The sequence below is a fragment of the Lissotriton vulgaris genome, chromosome 1_1 (assembly GCF_964263255.1).
Source record: "Lissotriton vulgaris chromosome 1_1, aLisVul1.2, whole genome shotgun sequence".
NCBI classification, from domain to species: Eukaryota; Metazoa; Chordata; class Amphibia; order Caudata; family Salamandridae; genus Lissotriton; species Lissotriton vulgaris.
The window spans coordinates 1,353,595,267-1,353,615,172 of record NC_141685.1 but is presented as its reverse complement, the minus strand read 5'-3'; positions in this window follow the sequence as shown (position 1 = coordinate 1,353,615,172).

The window sequence follows — 19,906 nt, the reverse complement described above, 5'->3', positions numbered from 1 at the left end:
GGTCTGCCTGCTCTAACAAGTGAGCCACACTTCTCCACTTGGAGAATGTCACTCAACTAGCAATGTGTGTAGTGACCAACAGAAAGTAACTACTCACACACCACCAGCCAAGCGCCACTCCACGCATACCGCCAGCCAAGCACCACTCAGTGCACAGACAGCAAAGTAGCACTCCACGCACACCACCAGCCAAGCGCCACTCCACACACACTCCCAGCCAAGCAGCACTCCGTGCACAGACAGCAAATGACCACTCCACACACACCACCAGCCAAGCGCCACTCCACACACACCGCCAGCCAAGCACCACTCCACGCACACCGCAAGCCAAGCGCCACTCCACACTAGGCATGGGCGGAAAATCCGTTCCGCTCGCGGATTTTGCGGATTTTCGGGAAATCCGCAATCCGCGAGATTTGCGAATTTCCTGCAAAATCCGCAAATCCGCGAGCAGCGGATTTTGCTCGCACTGCTCGCACTGTTCGCGTGAGTTCGCGCCCCGCGAATAAGTGCGAAATTGCAGAAATACGATCTAAGCAAAACTGAAAGTAACTACTTACCAGGTTCAAAAGTTCAGGCACATCATTAGTAGCCATTTCCTGTAGTGCTTCCTGAGGGGCCCCTCCAGAGTTCAGTTGCCAGTTGCAACTATTATGTGACCCTGCTCTGAACCTCAGAATAGTTACACATATGCCACAAAGGTCCTGAATTACAGCTAAGGGAGACAAGCAGGAGCCAGGCTGGAAGTTAAAATCCATTAATCAGCCCCTAATTCATTATTGTCAGTTGGGGCAGGGCAGGTGTTGTAACTAATTTTGCAACAATGAAAGCACTTAGCAAGTGCAAAAGATCACTAATCAGGGCGCACTAAGGAAGCAGGTGCCAGCTAAAAAAATATTCTGTGACACATTAATCAGCCCCAAATTAATTCAGGTCACTTGAGGCAGGGAAGGTGTGCTTTGCTTTGCCGAAAATAATGTACACTGGACAACCAGAGGGTGTGGTGATGAAACAGAGGGTGGCATGGGTGGGCCAGAGGGTGGCATGAGTAGTCAGAGAGTGGCAGTGGTGACAGAGAGTGGCAGTGATGAAGAAGAGTGTCCCAAACAGGTTGGACACGTAGAAACAACAAGTTCGCAAAACTTGCGACCCGACAGGTAAGTTCGCAAATTGCGAAATTGTAAAAACCCTCGCGAAATGGCAGAAACACGGGCGAACACAAAAAAAAAAAAAATCCGCAAATTCGCGGGAATTCGCGGATTTTGCGGATTGCGAGTTTGCAAATCCGCAAATTCGCGGATTGCCAATCCGCAAAATCCGCTCATTCCTACTCCACACACACCACCAGCCAAACACCACTCCGTGCACAGACAACCAAGTACCACTCCACACACACCACCAGCCAAGCGCCACTCCACACACACCGCCAGCCAAGCAGCACTCCGTGCACAGACAGCAAAGTAGCACTCCTCGCACACCACCAGCCTTGCGCCACTCCACACACACCGTCAGCCAAGCACCACTCCGTGCACAGACAGCAAAGTATCACTCCACACACACCACCAGCCAAGCACCACTCCACACACACCGCCAGCCAAGCATCACTCCGTGCACAGACAGCAAATGACCACTCCACACACACCACCAGCCAAGCGCCACTCCACACACACCGCCAGCCAAGCACCACTGCGTGCATAGATAGCCAAGTACCCCTCCACGCACACTGCCAGCCAAACACCACTCAGCGCACACCGACAGCCAAGTACCACTCCACACACACCGCCAGCCAAGCACCACTCCACGCACACCGCAAGCCAAGCGCCACTCACCGCCAGCCAAACACCGCTCCACGCACACCATCCAGCCAAGTACCACTCCACACACACCGCCAGCCAAACACCACTCCACACACACCACCAGCCAAACACCACTCCGTGCACAGACAACCAAGTACCACTCCACACACACCACCAGCCAAGCGCCACTCCACACACACCGCCAGCCAAGCAGCACTCCGTGCACAGACAGCAAAGTAGCACTCCTCGCACACCACCAGCCTTGCGCCACTCCACACACACCGTCAGCCAAGCACCACTCACCGCCAGCCAAACACCGCTCCACGCACACCACCAGCCAAGTACCACTCCACACACACCGCCAGCCAAACACCACTCCACACACACCACCAGCCAAACACCACTCCGTGCACAGACAACCAAGTACCACTCCACACACACCACCAGCCAAGCGCCACTCCACACACACCGCCAGCCTAGCAGCACTCGGTGCACAGACAGCAAAGTAGCACTCCACGCACACCACCAGCCAAGCGCCACTCCACTAAGCATGAGCGAATTTTGCGGATCTCGCGTTCGCGAATTTTGCGGATTTGCGGATTCGCAATCCGCAAAATCCGCGAATTCCCGCGAATTTGCGGATTTTTTTTTTTTTGTGTTCGCCCGTGTTTCTGCCAGTTCGCGAGGGTTTTGTACACTTTCGCAAATTGCGAACTTACCTGTCGGGTCGCAAGTTTCGTGAACTTGTTGTTTCTACGTGTCCAGCCTGTTTGGGACACTCTTCTTCATCACTGCCACTCTCTGTCACCACTGCCACTCTCTGACTACTCATGCCACCCTCTGGCCCACCCATGCCACCCTCTGTTTCATCACCACACCCTCTGGTTGTCCAGTGTACATTATTTTCGGCAAAGCAAAGCACACCTTCCCTGCCTCAAGTGACCTGAATTAATTTGGGGCTGATTAATGTGTCACAGAATATTTTTTTAGCTGGCACCTGCTTCCTTAGTGCGCCCTGATTAGTGATCTTTTGCACTTGCTAAGTGCTTTCATTGTTGCAAAATTAGTTACAACACCTGCCCTGCCCCAACTGACAATAATGAATTAGGGGCTGACTAATGGATTTTAACTTCCAGCCTGGCTCCTGCTTGTCTCCCTTAGCTGTAATTCAGGACCTTTGTGGCATATGTGTAACTATTCTGAGGTTCAGAGCAGGGTCACATAATAGTTTCAACTTGCAACCGAACTCTGGAGGGGCCCCTCAGGAAGCACTACAGGAAATGGCTACTAATGATGAGCCTGAACTTTTGAACCTGGTAAGTAGTTACTTTCAGTTTTGCTAAAATCGTATTTCTGCAATTTTGCACTTATTCGCGGGGCGCGAACTCACGCGAACAGTGCGAGCAGTGCGAGCAAAATCCGCTGCTCGCGGATTTGCGGATTTTGCGGGAGATTCGCAAATCTCGCGGATTGCGGATTTCCCGAAAATCCGCAAAATCCGCGAGCGGAACGGATTTTCCGCCCATGCCTACACTCCACACACACCGCCAGCCAAGCACCACTCCGTGCACAGGCAGCAAATGACCACTCCACACACACCACCAGCCAAGCGCCACTCCACACACACCGCCAGCCAAGCACCACTCCACGCACACCGCAAGCCAAGCGCCACTCACCGCCAGCCAAACACCGCTCCACGCACACCATCCAGCCAAGTACCACTCCACACACACCGCCAGCCAAACACCACTCCACACACACCACCAGCCAAACACCACTCCGTGCACAGACAACCAAGTACCACTCCACACACACCACCAGCCAAGCGCCACTCCACACAGCCAGCCAAGCAGCACTCCGTGCACAGACAGCAAAGTAGCACTCCTCGCACACCACCAGCCTTGCGCCACTCCACACACACCGTCAGCCAAGCACCACTCCGTGCACAGACAGCAAAGTATCACTCCACGCACACCACCAGCCAAGCGCCACTCCACACACACCGCCAGCCAAGCAGCACTCCGTGCACAGACAGCAAATGACCACTCCACACACACCACCAGCCAAGCGCCACTCCACACACACCGCCAGCCAAGCACCACTGCGTGCATAGATAGCCAAGTACCCCTCCACGCACACTGCCAGCCAAACACCACTCAGCGCACACCGACAGCCAAGTACCACTCCACACACACCGCCAGCCAAGCACCACTCCACGCACACCGCAAGCCAAGCGCCACTCACCGCCAGCCAAACACCGCTCCACGCACACCATCCAGCCAAGTACCACTCCACACACACCGCCAGCCAAACACCACTCCACACACACCACCAGCCAAACACCACTCCGTGCACAGACAACCAAGTACCACTCCACACACACCACCAGCCAAGCGCCACTCCACACACACCGCCAGCCAAGCGCCACTCCACACACACCGCCAGCCAAGCAGCACTCTGTGCACAGACAGCAAAGTAGCACTCCTCGCACACCACCAGCCTTGCTCCACTCCCCACACACCGTCAGCCAAGCACCACTCCGTGCACAGGCAGCAAAGTATCACTCCACGCACACCACCAGCCAAGCGCCACTCCACACACACCGCCAGCCAAGCAGCACTCCATGCACAGACAGCAAATGACCACTCCACACACACCACCAGCCAAGGGCCACTCCACACACACCGCCAGCCAAGCACCACTCCGTGCATAGATAGCCAAGTACCACTCCACGCACACCGCCAGCCAAACACCACTCAGCGCACACCGACAGCCAAGTACCACTCCACACACACCGCCAGCCAAGCACCACTCCACGCACACCGCAAGCCAAGCGCCACTCACCGCCAGCCAAACACCGCTCCACGCACACCATCCAGCCAAGTACCACTCCACACACACCGCCAGCCAAACACCACTCCACACACACCACCAGCCAAACACCACTCCGTGCACAGACAACCAAGTACCACTCCACACACACCACCAGCCAAGCGCCACTCCACACACACCGCCAGCCAAGCGCCACTCCACACACACCGCCAGCCAAGCAGCACTCTGTGCACAGACAGCAAAGTAGCACTCCTCGCACACCACCAGCCTTGCTCCACTCCCCACACACCGTCAGCCAAGCACCACTCCGTGCACAGGCAGCAAAGTATCACTCCACGCACACCACCAGCCAAGCGCCACTCCACACACACCGCCAGCCAAGCAGCACTCCGTGCACAGACAGCAAAGTAGCACTCCTCGCACACCACCAGCCTTGCGCCACTCCACACACACCGTCAGCCAAGCACCACTCCGTGCACAGACAGCAAAGTATCACTCCACACACACCACCAGCCAAGCACCACTCCACACACACCGCCAGCCAAGCATCACTCCGTGCACAGACAGCAAATGACCACTCCACACACACCACCAGCCAAGCGCCACTCCACACACACCGCCAGCCAAGCAGCACTCCATGCACAGACAGCAAATGACCACTCCACACACACCACCAGCCAAGGGCCACTCCACACACACCGCCAGCCAAGCACCACTGCGTGCATAGATAGCCAAGTACCACTCCACGCACACCGCCAGCCAAACACCACTCAGCGCACACCGACAGCCAAGTACCACTCCACACACACCGCCAGCCAAGCACCACTCCACGCACACCGCAAGCCAAGCGCCACTCACCGCCAGCCAAACACCGCTCCACGCACACCATCCAGCCAAGTACCACTCCACACACACCGCCAGCCAAACACCACTCCACACACACCACCAGCCAAACACCACTCCGTGCACAGACAACCAAGTACCACTCCACACACACCACCAGCCAAGCGCCACTCCACACACACCGCCAGCCAAGCGCCACTCCACACACACCGCCAGCCAAGCAGCACTCTGTGCACAGACAGCAAAGTAGCACTCCTCGCACACCACCAGCCTTGCTCCACTCCCCACACACCGTCAGCCAAGCACCACTCCGTGCACAGGCAGCAAAGTATCACTCCACGCACACCACCAGCCAAGCGCCACTCCACACACACCGCCAGCCAAGCAGCACTCCATGCACAGACAGCAAATGACCACTCCACACACACCACCAGCCAAGGGCCACTCCACACACACCGCCAGCCAAGCACCACTCCGTGCATAGATAGCCAAGTACCACTCCACGCACACCGCCAGCCAAACACCACTCAGCGCACACCGACAGCCAAGTACCACTCCACGCACACCGCCAGCCAAGCACCACTTCACGCACACTGTAAGCCAAGCGCCACTCACCACCAGCCAAACACCGCTCCACGCACACATCCAGCCAAGTACCACTGCACGCACACCGCCAGCCAAGCACCACTCCACGCACACCGCAAGCCAAGCGCCACACACCACCAGCCAAACACCACTCCGTGCACAGACAGCCAAGTACCACTTCACACACACCGCCAGCCAAGCACCACTCCGTGCATAGATAGCCAAGTACCCCTCCACGCACACCGCCAGCCAAATACCACTCAGCGCACACCGACAGCCAAGTACCACTCCACACACACCGCCAGCCAAGCACCACTCCACGCACACCGCAAGCCAAGCGCCACTCACCACCAGCCAAACACCGCTCCACGCACACATCCAGCCAAGTACCACTCCACACACACCGCCAGCCAAACACCACTCCACACACACCACCAGCCAAACACCACTCCGTGCACAGACAGCCAAGTACCACTGCACGCACATCCAGCCAAGCACCACTCCACACGCACCGCCAGCCAAACACCACTCCACGCACACTGCAAGCCAAGCGCCACTCCGCACACACCGCCAGCCAAGCACTACTCCTTGCCCAAGGGGTCGCTACCTAAAAACAAAATTTTAATTCCCTGGTGCTAGTGGGCATTTTCTGCCCTCCCTGGGGGCAAAACGGCAAAAGAAATGGGCCGATTTGCCCCCAGGGTGGACAGAAAAACAAAAAGAACAATAATGGCTACCTGGAAGCGACCCTTACCCAAGGGGTCGCTTCCCAAAACAAACACATTGCCCCAACAAAAAACCCTGGTGCTAGTGGGAAATTTCTGCCCCCCCTGGGGGCAAAACGGCCGATAAACAGGCCGATTTGCCCCCAGGGGGGGCAGAAAAACAAAAAGTTAAATATGAGGCCACCTGGAAGTGACCCTTGCCCAAGGGGTCGCTTCCTAAAAGCTAAAAACAAAATCCCTGGTGCTAGTGGGCATTTTCTGTCCCCCCGGGGGGCAAAACGGCAAAAAAAGGGCCGATTTGCCCCCAGGGGGGGACAGAAAAACGTAAACAAAAGCCATGGCCGCCATCTTGGCTTCACAAAACAACCCTGGTGCTAGTGGGAAACTTCTGCCCCCCCTGGGGGCAAAACGGCCGAAAAAACGGGCCGATTTGCCCCCAGGGGGGGCAGAAAATCGAAAATTATATGGCTGCCCACCTGGAAGCGACCCTTGCCCAAGGGGTCGCTTCCGAAAAGCTAAATAAACAATCCCTGGTGCTAGTGGGGGCATTTCCGCCGCACAATCGCGACGCTGTGCGCGATCGTGAGGCAGAAATGCCCTGCAAAGAGACATCAGGGGAAAGGAAAATCTCTTTCCTCTCCCCTGATGCCTCTTCGCTGCCCCAAACCCCCGCCGGACACCAGAAACCCACCTTCTTCTCCAGCGCTCAGGAAGCAAATGGCTTCCCGAGCGCTGGGAATCCCTGATGATGTCAGCGCGCGCTGTGCGCGCTAACGTCATCAGGGATTCCCACGGGGGGGGGCAGCGGAAGCTCTTCCGCTGCCGCCCCCAGCAAAACAACCAAGATCGCAGACCCTCGGGGGGAGCGCCAGCGCTTCCCCCGAGGGTGGGGCTGATGACGAGCTGGCCTTGTCATCCGCGCACGGCAGGTAAGCGCCATGACGAGCCCAGCTCGTCATTAGCTTCGAAGGGGTTAAAAGACCTAGTGTTGGTGACCAGTCGTGCATACAACTCTCTGCATTGGTGGAACCCACAAAACCTTTGCAGGGTACGACCGTTCCAAGAGCCTGTACCACAAATAGTGCTTACGACGGATGCATCTCTCCTGGGATGGGGAGCGCATGTCCTCCATTACACAGTGCAGTGCAGGGACTATGGACGACACAGCAAAAGAAGATGCACATCAACCTGCTGGAACTGATGGCAATCTTTATGGCAATGAAGGCGTTCAAGGTACATTTATGCAACAAAGTCGTCTTGATCCGGACGGACAACATGACTGCCATGTACTACATACAGAAGCAGGGAGGGACACACTTTCCACAGTTGTCACATCTAGCGCAAAGCATGTAGAAGTGGGCCATTCAGAGAAACATCTTCCTCATGGCGGAACACCTCCCAGGCAGGGACTACCAGATGGCAGATCTGCTCAGCAGACACAGCCACCAGATGCACGAGTGGGAGATACATCCCTCAGTGCTACAACCATACTTCCAGCAGTGGGGTCACCCAGAGATAGACCTGTTCGCCACAAGGGAAAACGCAAAATGCCAAAGCTTCGCCGCCAGGTTTCCACATCCGCAGTTTCAGGGCAATGCGATCTGGATGAACTGGTCAGGCAGGTTTGCGTACGCTTTTCCCCCAGCCCCGCTCATACCGCTGGTGGCACGCAAACTGCGACAACACTCAATGACACTCATCCTAGTTGCTCCGACGTGGGCGAGGCAACCATGGTACACCACGTTTCTAGAACTTTCCGTGGTGCCTCATCAAAGGCTGCGATTAACACCCAGTCTTTTAACGCAGAGCCATGGAGACATTCAGCACCCAGATCCGCAACAGTTGAACCTTGCGATCTGGCTCCTGAAGTCATAGTTTGGTTACCTGAACTTGCCTCCTGACTGTATGAATATTATCAAAGAGGCAAGAAGACCTACAACCAGAGCATGCTATGCGGCGAAGTGGAAACGATTTGTCATCTATTGTAACAATAATAACATAAATCCGCTAGATGCATCAACTCAAAACATCATATGTTACCGGTTACATTTACACAGATGCAATCTAGCCTACAGTTCCATACGTATACATTTAGCTGCGGTGGCAGCTTCTCTTCAGAACAGGCAGCACCTTTCACTCTGCAGAGTACCTGCTATTAAAGCTTTCATGGAGGGACTCAAACGAGTGATTCCTCCAAGACACCCACCTTCACCTGTCTGGAACCTGAACGTGGTTCTAACCAGACTAATGGGACCACCTTTTGAACCTCTACACTCGTGTGAGATAAAATTCCTATCGTGGAAAGTGGCTTTTTTAGTGGCGATTACATCACTTAGAAGAGTTAGTGAGCTGCAAGCCCTAACTATTCAGGAGCCATTCATACAAATGCATGCAAATAGGGTAGTGCTACGTACAAACGCTAAATTTATGCCAAAGTTGGTATCCCAGATTCACATCAACCAAACTATAGAACTGCCAGTGTTCTTCCCAAATCCAGATTCAGTGGCAGAAAGAGCTCTGCATACCCTAGACGTTAAAAGAGCTCTCCTGTACTATATAGATAGGACAAAACTTTTCAGGAAAACTAAGCAACTGTTTGTTGCCTTTTCACCACAGCACAAAGTCAACCCCATTTCCAAATCGGGTATAGCCAGATGGATTGTTAAGTGCATTCAAATTTGTTATCAGAAAGCTAAGCGCACATTAACAGTTCCCCCAAGAGCGCATTCAACATGCAAGTTAGGGGCATCTATGGCTTTCCTAGGAAACATTCCTCTAGAGGACATATGTAGAGCAGCCACATGGACTACCATACATACATTTACCAAACACTACTGTGTAGATGTACACTCCAAACAGCAAGCAGCTGTAGGACAGGCTGTACTCAAGACTCTTTTTCAGACTGCTGCAGCTGGCGCGCGCAACCACCGCTAAGGGGGAGACTGCTATACATTCTATGCACAGATATGAATTCAGCAGCCCACATGCCTCGAACGGAATATGCTACTTACCAGTATGCATCTGTTCTTGGCATGTAGGACTGCTGATATTCATATCGCCCTCCCTCCTCCCCGGTGCCTGTTGCAGCTGTAGCACTCAGAATTAATCTCTAGCATGGACATCACTTACTGTATCATACTCCATCTCTGCCACAATGGCGAAAAACAATCTGAGGATGGAAAAAATGCCCATGCGCACTGTAGTCCGGGGGAGAGCCACCTATCTCGTGATACTTCGAAGACTCTTTCAGGACAACAATGTGCAATCATCCGGACCCAACACTAGGTGGCGATCTATGCACAGATATGAATATCAGCAGCCCTACATGCCAAAAACAGATGCATACTGGTAAGTAGCATATTCCTTTCTGCACATTTAAAATGTTCTCCCTGCTGCACTGTGCAACGTTAATACATAAGCCATGAGATTGCGAACAGTATTATTTTATTATTACATGGGTTCATTCTTTCAGGAGGAGTGCGTGATATCTCCTAATTTGAATTCTTTTATTCCCCACAATTTTTACAAGGTACTTTGTCTTTTTTACATGACTTTCCGAACAAAAATAGGGCTTTAAGTTTTAAACTTGGTAGACATATAATTAAACACTCCACTTTTATACTGCTACTATGTTGCGGACAAGATTCTTTATGCTTAAGGCCATAGGTTTACTTTCCCACTGATCGCTTTCTCACCCAAGACAATAAATAATACAATTTATATTGTGAAATGGTATTATGTATGAACTGTGTAATACTAACAAGTGCCACTACTAAAATTCCACTTTAAAAACCGTCATACACAGCTTTTCAACTGCTTAGTGCACGTTACCGTCACTGACCTCCGACAAATCCCAGCTCACACCCTATACACTTCTAAAAATAAAGTTAATCCTTACATCCAGGCTTTTACCTATTCTCAGCCTTGAATATTGTCCAGGAGCCTTGACAGCTCAAGTACTGTTGTAGTTGGGTAGTGCAGTGTTGGAATCTGAAAAACTCCGGAAACCCACTGATAAATCTAGCATTTTTACTGTACGTGCACATCTGTTACATGGGGGGAGGGTAAAGTAAACTGAGGATGCATGATGAAGTGTTGAGCATTCGAGCGAAGCTTGCTCTTCTACCCGCTGGCCTGTCTTCTGTCGCCTTTGGGCCAAGTTTGTACTGTAGTAAGCTTGACCCATCTTCTCCGCAAGCTCCCACGTCTCCTTCAACTACACCACCGAGCTCCACTGGACTGATCACCGCTGCATCCACTTCACCTTCCGGAAACCCACCACCGCACCCAACAAATGCTGTGCCGCTGCTGGAGCAAAGTTACCAAAGACCAGCTTTCCACCTCCCTCGCCCGGAACCCACCCACAGATCGACCGACCCAGACACCGCTGCCCGCAACCTCAAACAGTGGTTCAACGACTGCACCAACACCCTCGCCCCCCTCAAGAAGCCCTCCAACACCCACACTAGCAAGAAAGCCAGCTGGTTCACCGAAGGCCTCCAAATGAACTTGCCGAAAACTCAAAACACCTGGATCCGCGAACGAACACCGAGCTACACCGCCCACAAGAACGCCACCCGCAGACACCACCACCCCATCAGATCCGCTGAAAGGACCTCCTTCAAAGACCGCCTAGACAGCAACGCACACAACAGCAAAGAGCTCTTCAACATCGTGAGGAACTCTCCAACCTCAGCTCCAACGACATCCCACCTTCACAAGACCTGTGCGACTCGCTGGCCACCTTCTTCCATCGCAAGATCACAGACATCCACGACAGCTTCAACGACACCACCAACCCGGCAATCGCTGACACCCCTGCTCCCACGACCACCACCCGCACCAACCGCCTGATCTCCTGGACCAACATCAACGACTACGACACCATCAAGATCATGAACACTGTCCACTCCGGATCCCGGGAAGACCCCTGCCCACACCACATCTTCAACAAAGCCAGCAGCACCATCGCACCCCATCTCCGGAAAACCATCAACATCTCCTTCGAGACAGTGACCTTCCCGGAGAGCTGGGAGCACGCAGAGATCAACGCCTTATTCAAGAAACCTCAAGAACTTCCGACCCATCTCCCTGCTCCCATTCCCGGCGAAGATCATCGAAAAGGCAGTCAACAAACAACTGCCCAGCTTCCTCGAGGAGAACAGCATCCTGGACCCGTCCCAGTCCGGGTTCCGCAGCAACCACAGCACCGAAACTGCCCTCATCGCTGCCACCGATGACATCCGGTCAGGTCCCTGCTAGACAACGGTGAAACCGGAGCCCTCATCCTCCTGGACTTGTCAGCCGCCTTTGACACGGTCTGCCACCGCACACTACGAACACGCCTCGACGATGCCGGAATCCAAGAGAAGGCCCTGGACAGGACCACCTTCTTCCTCTCCGACAGAACACAGAGTGTCTGCCTCCTCCTCCCCCCCCTTCCGCTCCAAAGCCACTGAGATCATCTGTGGCGTATTCCAAGGCTTATCCCTCAGCCCAACGTTGTTCAACGTCTACATGGCACCGCTCGTGCATGACGGCACAACCTCAACATAATCTCCTACGCCGACGACACCCAGTTGATCCTCTCTCTCACCAAGGACCTCCACACCACCAAAAACCAACCTCTACAAAGGAATGAAGGCCGTCGCCGACTTGATGAGTAACAGCCGACTGAAGCTGAACTCGGACAAGACGGAGGTCCTCATCCTCGGATACACCCCCTTGGCCTGGGACGACTCCTGGTGGTTGACTGCACTAGGAACACCCCCAACACCCACCGACCACGCACGCAACGTAGTGGTCATTCTCTACTCTACCCTCTCTATGACGAAACTGGTCATCGCCGTCTCCTCCTCCTGCTTCAACACCCTCCGCATGCTTCGCAGGATCTTCAAGTGGCTCCCCACCGAAACAAGGACGGTCACCCAGGCCCTCGTCAGCAGTAGACTGGACTACGGAAACGCACTCTACACAGGAGTCCCAGCCAAACTCCTGAAATGTCTTCAACGCATCCAGAACACCTCCGCACGCCTGATCCTCGACATTCCTTGCCACAAACACATCACACCCCACCTTAGAGACCTACATTGGCTCCCTATCAACAAGAGGATAACCTTCAAACTCCTCACTCACGCACACACGACACTCCACAACACCTGACCAATGTACCTCAACAGCCTTCTCAGCCTCTACACCCCCACCCGCCAGCTCCGCTCAGCAGACTGTGCCCTCGCCACCGTCCCCCACATCCGAAGAGTGACGCGCCGGCAAGAGTGATGCTTGTTCGGCATCTGTCTGAAGCTACCGTACTCCTCTGCTGTGCGTCATCTGTGCAAGAAAAGCTTCCCATACTTCTGTGTGTTCTCAACATGCCCAGTGTTGGAGGGAAGCTTGTGCTGTTGTGCCTGTTCTGTTTGTGAGAGTCTACATAATGTCTGGTGCTGCCTGTACTGTACTGTTTTCCGTGAGAAGAAAGCTTGCTCTGTTTGATGTTTGTAGATGTTGTTTGTGAGAAGCTGGCACTGATGCTTACCCTGCTCCTGTTCCTTGTAGGAGATGCCTGTAAAGTGCCAATGCTGTATCTTTCTTGCTTGTGAGACAGGCCAGCACATCTACTGTCTACGTGCAATCAGTTTTATTTATGGTGGAAGCTTGCTCAGTGACATATGGTGCACATAATTCATCACAACACCACACAGTTCAGCACCACACAATTCCACACCACGGAACATAATTACAGTCCACATAATACCGCTCAACACCACATAATTCAACTCCGCCTAATTACATGCTACTCAATACCACATAAACCCACTCCACATAAATCCACTCTATACCAGCTAACAATCCACATACATACACTCTACACCATTACGCATAATTCCACTCATCATAATTTCACACAACACCACACTGTTCCATGTCACACTATTCAACGCTATACATATCCATTCCACACAACATAATGCCACGCCAAACCACATAATACAACTCAACAACACAATTAAATGACACACCACATACATCCAATCCACACCACATAATTCCACATCGAGCCACAAAATTCAACAGCACACCACATAATTACACTCCACTACATACCACACCACCACACAAAATACCGTTCCGCATAATTACACTCCTTAACACACAATCGCACTCCACAGAATTCCAGTAGACTTAATGCCACATAATTACTATCCACTTATTTCCACAGTACACCATGCCACATAATTCCAAAAAACGAATCCACACAATTAACTAATGCAATCTAACCCACATAATTCCACTACACACCACATTTAGACATTCCATTACACATGTAAAAAAGACATTGCCATTTACAATGCCAATAGCTATAACTCAAACGAATGCGGGACCGATTGCATTTACAATGCTGTTTTTATTTTTATAGCACGCATTTGCTATGCAATAAGTTTCACATTTGCAAGAGTTTAAGCTATTGGCATTGTAAAGGACAATGCCTTTTATTTAAAAACAACACATAAATAAAAGGTATTGTCATTTACAATGCCAATAGCTTAAACTCTCGCAAATGCGAGACCTATTGCATTGCAAATGCTTGTTTATTGTTGAGTGGGGCAGTTTCTATGTTGGCAGTGTGTGTTGACTAGGGTTTGGCTGGCAGTGTTGGGGAGCAGATAGTATTTCTGCTCCCCTTGGTTTTGTGTACCCCCTAAGTCTAAAGGGAGCTTATACAAGCCTATTCTAGGTTGGCAGTGTGCGTTGACTAGGGTTTGGCTGCCGTTGATGAGGAGCAGATAGTATTTCTGCTCCCCATGGTTTTGTGTACCCCTAAGACTAAAGGGAGCTTATACAGGCCTATTCTAGGTTGGCAGTCTGTATTGACTAGGGTTCGGCTGCCGTTGATGGGGAGCAGATAGTATTTCTGCTCCCCGTGGTTTTGTGTACCCCTAAGACTAAAGGGAGCTTATACAGGCCTATTCTAGGTTAGAAGTCTGTGTTGACTAAGGTTCGGCTGGTGGTGTTGGGGAGCAGATAGTATTTCTGCAGATAGTATTTTTGTTCCCTGTGGTTTTGTGTACCCCCTAAATCTAAAGGGAGTTTATACAGGCCTATTCCAGGCTGGAAGTCTGTGTTGACTAAGGTTCGGCTGGTGGTGGTGGGGAGCAGATAGTATTTCTGCAGATAGTATTTCCGCTCCCCGTGGTTTTGTGTACCCCCTAAGTCTAAAGAGAGTTTATACAGGCCTATTCTAGGTTGGCAGTGTACGTTGACTGGAGTTTGGCTGGCGGTGTTGGGGAACACATAGTATTTTTGTTCCCCGTGGGTTTGTGTACCCCCTAAGTCCAAAGGGAGCTTCTACAGGCCTATTCTAGGTTGGCAGTGTGCATTGACTAGGGTTCGGTTAGTAGTGTTGGGGAGAAGATAGGGGGTACACAAAACCACAGGGAGCAGAAATACTATCTTCTCCCCAACACCACCAGCGGAACCCTAGTCAACACTGACTGCCAACCTAGAATAGGCCTGTATAAGCTCCCTTTAGACTTAGGGGGTACACAAAACCACAGGGAGCAGAAATACTAAGTCTAAAGGGAGCTTATACAGGCCTATTCTAGGTTGGCAGTCAGTGTTGACTAGGGTTCCGCTGGTGGTGTTGGGGAGCAGATAGTATTTCTGCTCCCCGTGGTTTTGTGTACACCCTACGTCTAAAGGGAGTTTATGCAGGCCTATTCTAGGTTGGCAGTGGGCGTTGACTAGGGTGATGGCGTTTGTGTACCCCTTTGCAGCTCCTTAAACATTCCAACATATTTTTTGCAAAATCTTTTCTGTGTAGGACAACAGTGTTACCCCAGTGTCTTTGTCATCATGTATATCTTTTTCACCTTTTCTTTATTTGAACTCCGTTTTTTTTTACAGTATCTTTCTACCTCTCGTCACAATCAGTTCCACAGCGTAGCATCCGTTCCACTGTTCTTAGCCTTCTTGTTCTTTTGCTGACTTACCAGTTTGTGTACAAGATCCCCCGTCCTATTTGTGCTGCCTTCCTTTGTGTTTATTCTTTTGTACCCGACTTTGGTTATTCAGGGCTTGATCCAGTGTCCTGAACATACCAGTACTCCTTTCCATTGCCTCCCTCCACCCTAATTGACAACGCAATGGGGGGAGTCAAAGTAAGGCAACTCTGGTCGTCACTGTTTTAAGCTTGCAACACAGTAGGAAGGACACTGGTTAAGAAACCCAGCCTCCACCACTCTTGGACCCTCCTGCCCCTTGTTGCCACCTCCTTTGCTATGCCTTAAGCATTAAATCTGAAAGAAACAGGTTAGTATTAGATTCCTTACCTTAGAATATCCCCAGGCGTCAGACTAGATCCGGACATTTTTGCGTAGCAGTACCCTTGCGCGTCGTCTGCGGCTCCACGTCAGTCGTCGGCGTCGTGGGTGCCATGATGATGACGTCGTCGGAGTACTTAGATGGCGCCTGTGTGTGCTGACGTCAGTTCTATTTTTTTTTCTCGCCAGCAGCGCAGATCCGGAAAAAGTGGTACCTTAGTCACTTTTTGACTAAACTTTTTTGTGATCTCTTTTGATCCTTTTTCGAGTGTTCGACTCCGAACGGTGCCGGTAGGGATGCCAGGTTTCAAGCCCTGTGGGGACTGCGACCGACTGATGTCGGTCACCGACCCTCACCGCCGGTGCCTCCACTGTTTCGGCGACTATCACGACGACAAGGCCTGCTCCGACTGCCGGTCCCTGACTTTGAAAGCTAGGCGGGAGCGGTCCCGCAAGCGGCTCGAACTCAGGCAGTCGGCCCGCGCCGCAAGAGGTCCTGGTCCGGACGGAGGTCGAGTGACATGTCGCGGGGTCGGAGCCATCATAGCTCCGGGAGTCGCCATCACTCCTCAGGCTCGAAGTCGTCCGGTAAGCACAAGAAGTCAAAGAGACGTCTTCGCTCTTCTGACTCCCCCTGACGCTCGCGCGACGCGGCCGGGGGGTTCGGGTGACACCGTCCACGCGGCTCTGTCTGAGTCGCTGGCATCGCGACCTGCCCCATACCCTCCGGTCCCTGGGCAGCAAGCGACACCAGAGGAGGTCGAGCGTTTCCTCATGGCCATGAGGTCCCTCACTCCTCCGGCAGGCTCCGCGGCGCCTCCGGGCCCAGCGGACCCATCTGGGGGCCCTAGCAGGTCGGGTGCTTCAGCCCCGACGCCGGCGGGTGCTTCGGCCCCGACGCCAGCGGGTGCTTCGGCCCCGACGCCGGCCGCGGCACCGCAAGACCGCACAGGATCTGCTTATGGATCCGGATCATCGCCGGTCGACGAGACGACCTAACCGGCGCCGGTCCCTCAGGTGTCACCTCCGGCGCCGTTCTCAGGTGGCGCCGTTCCTGATACCTCCCTCGACCCGGTTCCGGCGCCGCTGGGCGCCGCTCTCGACGCCGCTTGGGGAGTTTTACTTCAATGAACTGGCCCCATCATTTGACAACCCTGATTATCAGGGGATGGGTGATGAGGAGTATTGGGAGGGGTCTGAGAACCATCTGACACGTGAGTGTCAGTCCCAGGAGGACTGGACAGGTCTTGGGGATGCCAGTGGTCTGGACATTTCACCATACACTGGTTTTGTCTCACCTCCTACCGTGGCTACGAAGGAGGGGGCATCCTTCAGTGTGGTGTTGACGCGGGTGGCCAAGGCCTTGGCCCTTGAGTTCCCCTTTGCAGCCTTGAGGACTAACCTCCTTAAACTGCAGTCAAGCTCGGCTCAGCCTCTGCTACTGTTTAAAGAGGCCTTAACTGACGTTCTTTTGGGCACTTGGTCCAGGCCCGCTACAGGACAGCCTGTAGATAGGAACGTGGCCAGACGCCACCGCCAGGCCCCGGGCGACCCTGCTTTCCTGTCCACCCACCCCACCCCAGAGAGCTTGGTCATCCAGGCCTCTAATTCCCAGACCGCATTCCCGTTGGCTCCGCCTGATCGGGAATCCAAGAGGTATGAGAATTATGGAAAGAAGATATTCTCCTCCCTTAGTTTGGGACTGCGGTCTTCCAACACTGCATGCCTCTTGGGCCACTACACCCACTCCCTGTGGGACACGGTCGCGGACGAGCTGCCACAATGCCTGGCGGAGGTCAAGGCTAAACTCGCCCATGCCCTTGCGGAGGGTCGAGATGCGGCACGGTTTTTCCATCCGGTGTGGGCTGGATACCACCGACTCACTGGGCAGAGCGATGGCAACGACAGTGGCGATTCGTCGCCACGCCTGGTTGAGGTCCGCCAACTTTTCTGCGGATGTCCAGAATACCCTCATGGGCATGCCGTTTGATGGCCGTCGCCTTTTCAGCGACAAGGCAGACCATGCGCTTGAGCCCTTTAAGGACTCCAGGGCAACGGCCAAGTCCTTGAGCCTCTCGGCCCGCGTCAGCAAATGGGTGCCTTTCGCTCCTTTCGTGGCCAAGGAAGGGGCGCCCCCACATGTGCTGCCAGCCACGCACCGCAGACTAACATCCAACCCGGTGGCGGCCGTGGAAACTGCAGTGGAGGCGGTCGGGGACAACGGTGAGGCCAGTCCACACCTTCCCCCGCAGCATCCGCCTCAAAACCTTCCTAGTCCGTGCTTTCAGGCCCAAGTGACGCCAGTGGGGGGGCAGGGTTCGCCATCACCACTCCCACTGGCGCACTGTCACATCGGACAGGTGGGTGCTGCAAATCGTCCGAAGGGGCTACTCCTTCCCCTTCGAGACAACCCCTCCAGCCATGCCACCGAAATACCACCGCGTATCGGGGGATCATGTGCGACTTCTGCAGGAGGAAGTTACGGCCCTCTTGGCCAAGGGGGCCATCGAACACGTTCCTGGGCCAGAAGTAGGGTGTGGTTGCTACTCCCAGTATTTCCTGGTACCCAAGAAGGGCAAAGGGAGCCTACGCCCTATCTTGGACCTACGGAACATCAACGGCTTCCTCCGGAAGGAGAAGTTCAAAATGCTGACACTGGCTCAGGTCTTGGCTGCCCTGGACCCAGGAGACTGGATAGTAGCGTTGGACTTGCAGGACGCTTATTTCCACATCCCCGTCCTGCCGGCCCACCTGCGCTACCTGTGATTCACGGTAGGCCACGAGCACTTTCAGTTTACCGTGCTCCCCTTCGGCCTTACCAGCGCCCCACGGGTGTTCACGAAAGTGATGGGGGTGGTTGCAGCTCATCTGCACAGGTTAGGGGTTTCAGTCTTCCCCTACCTCAACGGTTGTTGAAGGTGGGCTCGCCCCGGACAGTCGTCAGCCACCTCCAGACGACGGCGGACCTCCTGCACCTGCTGGTGTTTTCCATCAATGTGCCGAAGTCACACCTGCGTCCCTCTCAAAAGCTCCTTCATCGGAGCAGTTCTCGACGCGGCGCAGTTTCGGGTTTATCCCCCCCGAGCAGCGGGTTCGGGTTATTCAGGCTCTGATTCAGATCTTTCAGCCTTTATCCCGAGTCTCGGTCAGGTTGACGCTGCGGCTTCTGGATCTGATGGCTTCCTGCATCCTTCTGGTGCATCACGCCCGTTGGCGGATGCGGGCTCTGCAGTGGGACCTGAAGTTTCAGTGGGCCCAGCATCAGGGCAACCTGTCCGACCATGTCCTGATCTCGGAGGGCACTGCGAGACAGCTCAGTGATGGCTCACGGACCGCGATTGGGTCAGCAGCAGATCCCTCTCCCTTCCCGAACCGGAGCACGTAGTTGTGACGGACGTGTCCCTCCAGGGCTGGGGAGGCCACATGGGAGAGGCGGAGATCAGAGGCCTCTGGTCTCTGGCGGAGTCCCGGCTCCATAATCAACCTTTTGGAGCTGCGGGCGATTCGTCTTGCACTAAAGGCATTCCTCCCCTCTGTCCGGGGGAGTGTAGTGCAGGTGTTCACGGACAACATCACCGCCATGTGGTACTGCAACAAACAGGGCGGGGTGGGGTCGTGGACCCTCTGCCAGGAGGCTCTGCGCCTCTGGCAGTGGCTGGAACATCATGGCGTGACCCTGGTGGTTCAACACCAGGCAGGTTCTCTGAACGCCAGGGCGGACAAACTCAGCCGCCGGTGCATGATGGATCACGAATGGCGTCTGAACTCTGACGTGGCGCAAGGTCTCTTTCTGCAGTGGGGAGAG